Here is a 6,828-nt window from a genome sequence, read left to right on the forward strand (position 1 = left end):
CGTTCTCCTTGGAGCAGAGAAGGTTAAGGGGAGATTTAATAGAGATGTTTAAAATCATGAAGGGTTTTGAAAGAGTAAATAAGGAGCAACTGTTTCCAGTGGCAGATGGGTCGGTAACCAGAGGACACAGATTTAAGATAATTGACAAAAGAACCAGAGGGAACATGAGGAGAAATAATTTTACTCAGCGAGTTATGATGGTCTGGAATGCGCTGCCTGAAAGGGGGGTGGGAGCAGATTCAAGAGTAACTTTCAAAAGTGAACTGGATAAACACTTGAAAAGAAAACAATTACAGGGCTATGGGGGCGAGCAGGGGAGTGGGACTAATTGGATAACTCTTTCAAAGAGCCGGCACAGGCACGATGGTCCGAATGGCCTCCTGTGCTGTAATATTCTATGGCCTAGAAATTGGCCTGAGGCGCCCAAGCGGCGCAAAGTTCGCTTGTGCGCTGGAATTTGCGCCGCGATCGCCGCATTAGCGATTGCCGCAAATTCAGTTTCATTGCCCCTAGAGGGAGACGGGGCGCGGCTCGAGACACTCCGCGTCCCTCTTAGGGCGCTGAAACTGAATATCGCAGCGCTATGTGCCGCAGCACCATACGCCGCGGCATGGCACGCTGTGGTACTGCAGGCCTTGCTCCCACTGTTAAGGGGGAGGGGCCTGCAACAGCGCAATCCCCGCTCGCGAGTGCCGGCAAAAGAGCCCGGCACCAAGGAGAAGTGCCGGGCTCTCGGGGAAACAGCCGGCAATGCCGCGGGGGGGGGGGGGGTTAGGAGGCCAGGGATAGAGGTGCTGGCAGGCGGCCGCCCCGCACCTCCACCTTAACTTGCGCCACTGCCGGCGCAGCAAGGCCCCGTGAACCGGGCGTGGGTAGCGAACGGTGCAACTGCGGCGTTCGCTACCAAATATCGCAATGGGGCGCTGCGCACACCGATGACGTCATCGGTGGCGGCGCAGCGCAAATGGGCCACCATTAGCGCCCCTGCTGAATATCGCGGGAGGCGCAGCCAGTGGCGCTACAGCCACTGCCTGCCTCTTTAGGCGCCAACAGGTGGCGCTACTCACCCAATTTCTCCCCCTATGATTCTCACAGTTTTATCTAAGTTTTCATTTTTTTGGGGGAAGGTTCTGGAGACAGTACACTCGCCTGTTATGAAGCAGGATGATATTTCTTCAGACAGAGTTAGTGTTTCCAATCCTCCCAGGATTGTCCCAGTGTCTCCATGAATTAAAGATTAATGTCCAGGACAGTGCAGTGAGCAAACCCGGGAGAAAAATCCCAGGGGCATTAAAAATAACGTGCGTTTATCATTCTCTTTGAATGCTTTTGTTTATTAGTCATAAAGATATCGGAGACGGGAGAAAACGGCTGTTTGACCGAGTGGGGCGGTTGCAGGCGGGCGGTCATGTGATGAAATCTCCGGGAATACGCCCAAGCAGTGTCGGCGAGGGTGATTCGAGTGCGGAACCCCCGGCCACAACGACTTATTGAAGCACAGTCCATAAACGCTTCGAAAAGGGAATTTAGATCATTGTGAGGGTACAGGGGTGAGACCGGAGCAAGCAGGGGGAGTAAGTCACTCCCTTAAGTCCAAGGGACGCAGACTCGAACAGATATGGCGGACAACTGGTTTAGCCACTCACCGCCAGATCTGGCTGGATCACATAAAGCATTATCGGGTCCCGCTCTCGTCTGCCAAAATTGCTCACTATTCCAGAATCATTCTGGAATGCAAAGATAAACCCCGACTTCTATTCTCCACTGCTAACCATCTTCTTAAACCCCTCTCCCCTGTCTCCTCCACCCTCACCTCCGATAACAAGTGTGAGGAGCTCATGGACTTCTTTGTCTCTAAGATTGAGACTATCTGTTCAGCTGCCTCTGCCACTTCCCTTCCTTCCACTAGCCCACTGGACCAAACTTCCTCTAAGGTTCCCCCCTGCCGTAGCCCTGAACTCACATCTTTCTCCAGTTTCTCTCCAATCTCCCCTCATGACCTCTCTGCGTCATCTTGTCCATGTGACCCACTTCCTGCTCCCTCGACCCTATTCCCACCAAACTGCTGACCACCCAACTTCCTTTTCTGGCTCCCATGTTCGCTGATATTGTTAACGGTTCTCTCTCCTCAGGTACTGTCCCCATCTCCTTCAAATCTGCCGTCATCACCCCTCCTCAAAAAACAAACCTTGATCCCTCCGCCCCATCTCCAACCTCCCTTTCCTCTCCAAAGTCCTTGAACGTGTTGTTGCCTCCCAAATCCGTGCCCATCTTTCCCATAATTCCATATTTGCATCCCTCCAATCAGATTTCCGCCCCTGCCACAGTACCAAAATGGCTCTCATCAAAGTCACAAATGACATCCTATGTGACTGTGACAAAGGTAAACTATCCCTCCTCATCTTTCTTGACTTGTCTGCAGCCTTTGACGCTGTTGACCACTCCATCCTCCTCCAACGCCTCTCCACCATCGTCCAGCTGGGTGTGACTGCACTCGCCTGGTTCCATTCTTATCTATCTAATTGTAGCCAGAGAATCACCTGCAATGGCTTCTCTTCCCGCTCTCGCATCGTTACCTCTGGTGTCCCCCCTGGATCTATCCTTGGCCCCCCCCTATTTCTCATCTACATGTTGCCCCTAGGCGACATCATCCGAAAACACAGCATCAGTTTCCACATGTACGCTGATGACACCCAGCTCCACCTCACCACTTCTCTCGACCCCTCCACGGTGTCTAAATTGTCAGACTGCTTGTCCGACATCCAGTTCTGGATGAGCAGAAATTTTCTCCAATTAAATATTGGGAAGACCAAAGCCATTGTTTTCAGTCCCCGCCACAAACTCCGTTCCCGAGCCACCGACTCCATCCCTCTCCCTAACATCTGTCTGAGGTTGAACCAGACTGTTCACAACCTTGGTGTCATATTTGACCCTGAAATGAACTTCCGACCACATATCCGCAGCATAACTAAGACCGCCTATTTCCACCTCCGTAACATCGCCCGTCTCTGCCCCTGCCTCAGCTCCTCCGCTGCTGAAACCCTCACCCATGCCTTTGTTACCTCTAGGCTTGACTATTCCAACACACTCCTGGCTGGCCTCCCACATTCCACCCTACGTAAACTTGAGGTCATCCAAAACTCGGCTGCCCCGTGTCCTAACTCGCACCAAGTCCCGTTCACCCATCACCCCTGTGCTCGCTGACCTACATTGGCTCCCGGTTAAGCAACGCCTCGATTTCAAAATTCTCATCCTTGTTTTCAAATCTCTCCATGGCCTCACCCCTCCCTATCTCTGTAATCAGCTTCAGCCCCACAACGCCCCCCCGAGATATCTGCACTCCTCTAATTCTGCCCTCTTGAGCAGCCCTGATTATAATCGCGCCCCCATTGGTGGCCGTGCCTTCTGTTGCCTGGGCCCTAAGCTCTGGAATTCCCTCCCTAAACCTCTCCGCCTCGCTACCTCTCTTTCCTCCTTTAAGATGCTCCTTAAAACCTAATTCTTTGACCAAGCTTTTGGTCACCTGCCCTAATTTATCCTCATGTGGATCGGTGCCAAATTTGCTGTCTTAAAAAGTGAACAGCCTTGGGATGTTTTACACTGTTAAAGGCGCTATATAAATACAAGTTGTTGTTGTTGTTGAATATACCGGGAGGCTCCTGTGCAGAAAGGCCAGCACAGACTCGACTGTTTCTGTGCTGGAACGCTCCCTGATTCCATTCAAAAGAAAATACAGTTGGTGGGGAGGGTCAGGAAACGCAAGGAGAGACGGCAGAGGGACTTGGGAAGGAGGGAGCGCAGAGGGAGAGGGGAAGGAGGGAGGGGAGAGGGACGGGGGAAGGAGGGAGGAGAGGGACGGGGGAAGGAGGGAGGAGAGGGACGGGGGAAGGAGGGAGGAGAGGGACGGGGGAAGGAGGGAGGAGAGGGACGGGGGAAGGAGGGAGGAGAGGGACGGGGGAAGGAGGGAGGAGAGGGACGGGGGAAGGAGGGAGGAGAGGGACGGGGGGAGGAGGGAGGAGAGGGACAGGGGAAGGAGGGAGGAGAGGGACGGGAAGGAGGGAGAGGGACAGGGGAAGGAGGGAGGAGAGGGACAGGGGAAGGAGGGAGGGGAGAGGGACAGGGGAAGGAGGGAGGGGAGAGGGACAGGGGAAGGAGGGAGGGGAGAGGGGACAGGGGAAGGAGGGAGGGGAGAGGGACAGGGGAAGGAGGGAGGGGAGAGGGACAGGGGAAGGAGGGAGGGGAGAGGGACAGGGGAAGGAGGGAGGGGAGAGGGACAGGGGAAGGAGGGAGGGGAGAGGGACAGGGGAAGGAGGGAGGGGAGAGGGACAGGGGAAGGAGGGAGGGGAGAGGGACGGGGGAAGGAGGGAGCGCAGAGGGAGAGGGGAAGGAGGGAGGGGAGAGGGACGGGGGAAGGAGGGAGGGGAGAGGGACGGGGGAAGGAGGGAGGAGAGGGACGGGGGAAGGAGGGAGGAGGGAGGGAGAGGGGAAGGAGGGAGGAGAGGGACGGGGGAAGGAGGGAGGAGGAAGGAGAGGGACAGGGGAAGGAGGGAGGGGAGAGGGAGAGGGACAGGGGAAGGAGGGAGGAGAGGGACAGGGGAAGGAGGGAGGGGAGAGGGACGGGGAGAGGGAGGGGAGAGGGACGGGGAAAGGAGGGAGGAGAGGGACAGGGGAAGGAGGGAGGAGAGGGACAGGGGAAGGAGGGAGGGGAGAGGGGAAGGAGGGAGGGGAGAGGGACGGGAGGGAGGGGAGAGGGAGGGAGGGGAGAGGGGCAGGGGAAGGATATAGGGGAGAGGGAAGGAAGGAGGGAGGGGAGAGGGAGAGGGAAGGAGGGAGGGGAGAGGGAAGGAGGGAGGGGAGAGGGAAGGAGGGAGGAGAGGGACGGGGGAAGGAGGGAGGAGAGGGACAGGGGAAGGAGGGAGGGACAGGGGAAGAGGGGAGAGGGACGGGGAAAGGAGGGAGGAGAGGGACAGGGGAAGGAGGGAGGAGAGGGACAGGGGAAGGAGGGAGGGGAGAGGGAAGGAGGGAGGGGAGAGGGAAGGAGGGAGGGGAGAGGGAAGGAGGGAGGAGGGAGGAGAGGGACAGGGGAAGGAGGGAGGAGAGGGACGGGAAGGAGGGAGGGGAGAGGGAAGGAGGGAGGGGAGAGGGAAGGAGGGAGGGGAGAGGGAAGGAGGGAGGGGAGAGGGAAGGAGGGAGGAGAGAGGGACGGGGGAAGGAGGGAGGAGAGGGACAGGGGAAGGAGGGAGGGGAGAGGGACAGGGGAAGGAGGGAGGGGAGAGGGACAGGGGAAGGAGGGAGGGGAGAGGGACAGGGGAAGGAGGGAGGGGAGAGGGACAGGGGAAGGAGGGAGGGGAGAGGGACAGGGGAAGGAGGGAGGGGAGAGGGACAGGGGAAGGAGGGAGGGGAGAGGGAGGGGAGAGGGACGGGGAGAGGGAGGGGAGAGGGACGGGGAGAGGGACGGGGAGAGGGAGGGGGAGAGGGACGGGGAGAGGAGGGGGAGAGGGACGGGGAGAGGGAGGGGAGAGGGACGGGGAGAGGGAGGGGAGAGGGACGGGGAGAGGGAGGGGAGAGGGACGGGGAAAGGAGGGAGGAGAGGGACAGGGGAAGGAGGGAGGAGAGGGACAGGGGAAGGAGGGAGGGGAGAGGGGAAGGAGGGAGGGGAGAGGGGAAGGAGGGAGGGGAGAGGGACGGGAGGGAGGGGAGAGGGAGGGAGGGGAGAGGGGCAGGGGAAGGATATAGGGGAGAGGGAAGGAAGGAGGGAGGGGAGAGGGAGAGGGAAGGAGGGAGGGGAGAGGGAGAGGGAAGGAGGGAGGAGAGGGACGGGGGAAGGAGGGAGGAGAGGGACAGGGGAAGGAGGGAGGGACAGGGGAAGAGGGGAGAGGGACGGGGAAAGGAGGGAGGAGAGGGACAGGGGAAGGAGGGAGGAGAGGGACAGGGGAAGGAGGGAGGAGGGAGGGAGGAGAGGGACAGGGGAAGGAGGGAGGAGAGGGACGGGAAGGAGGGAGGGGAGAGGGAAGGAGGGAGGAGAGAGGGACGGGGGAAGGAGGGAGGAGAGGGACAGGGGAAGGAGGGAGGGGAGAGGGGAAGGAGGGAGGGGAGAGGGGAAGGAGGGAGGGGAGAGGGGAAGGAGGGAGGGGAGAGGGACAGGGGAAGGAGGGAGGGGAGAGGGACAGGGGAAGGAGGGAGGGGAGAGGGACAGGGGAAGGAGGGAGGGGAGAGGGACAGGGGAAGGAGGGAGGGGAGAGGGACAGGGGAAGGAGGGAGGGGAGAGGGACAGGGGAAGGAGGGAGGGGAGAGGGACAGGGGAAGGAGGGAGGGGAGAGGGACAGGGGAAGGAGGGAGGGGAGAGTGACAGGGGAAGGAGGGAGGGGAGAGTGACAGGGGAAGGAGGGAGGGGAGAGGGACAGGGGAAGGAGGGAGGGGAGAGGGACAGGGGAAGGAGGGAGGGGAGAGGGACAGGGGAAGGAGGGAGGGGAGAGGGACAGGGGAAGGAGGGAGGGGAGAGGGACAGGGGAAGGAGGGAGGGGAGAGGGACAGGGGAAGGAGGGAGGGGAGAGGGACAGGGGAAGGAGGGAGGGGAGAGGGACAGGGGAAGGAGGGGGGGAGAGGGATGGGGGAAGGAGGGAGGGGAGAGGGAAGGAGGGAGGGGAGAGGGACGGGAGGGAGGGGAGAGGGGCAGGGGAAGGAGGGAGGGGAGAGGGAAGGAGGGAGGGGAGAGGGAAGGAGGGAGGGGAGAGGGACGGGGGAAGGAGGGAGGGGAGAGGGACGGGGGAAGGAGGGAGGGGAGAGGGACGGGGGAAGGAGGGAGGGGAGAGAAATGGGGGAAGGAGG

This window comes from Somniosus microcephalus, chromosome 21, assembly GCF_052327205.1.
Source record: "Somniosus microcephalus isolate GS21.2 chromosome 21, FLI_Smic_1.0, whole genome shotgun sequence".
NCBI lineage: Eukaryota > Metazoa > Chordata > Chondrichthyes > Squaliformes > Somniosidae > Somniosus > Somniosus microcephalus.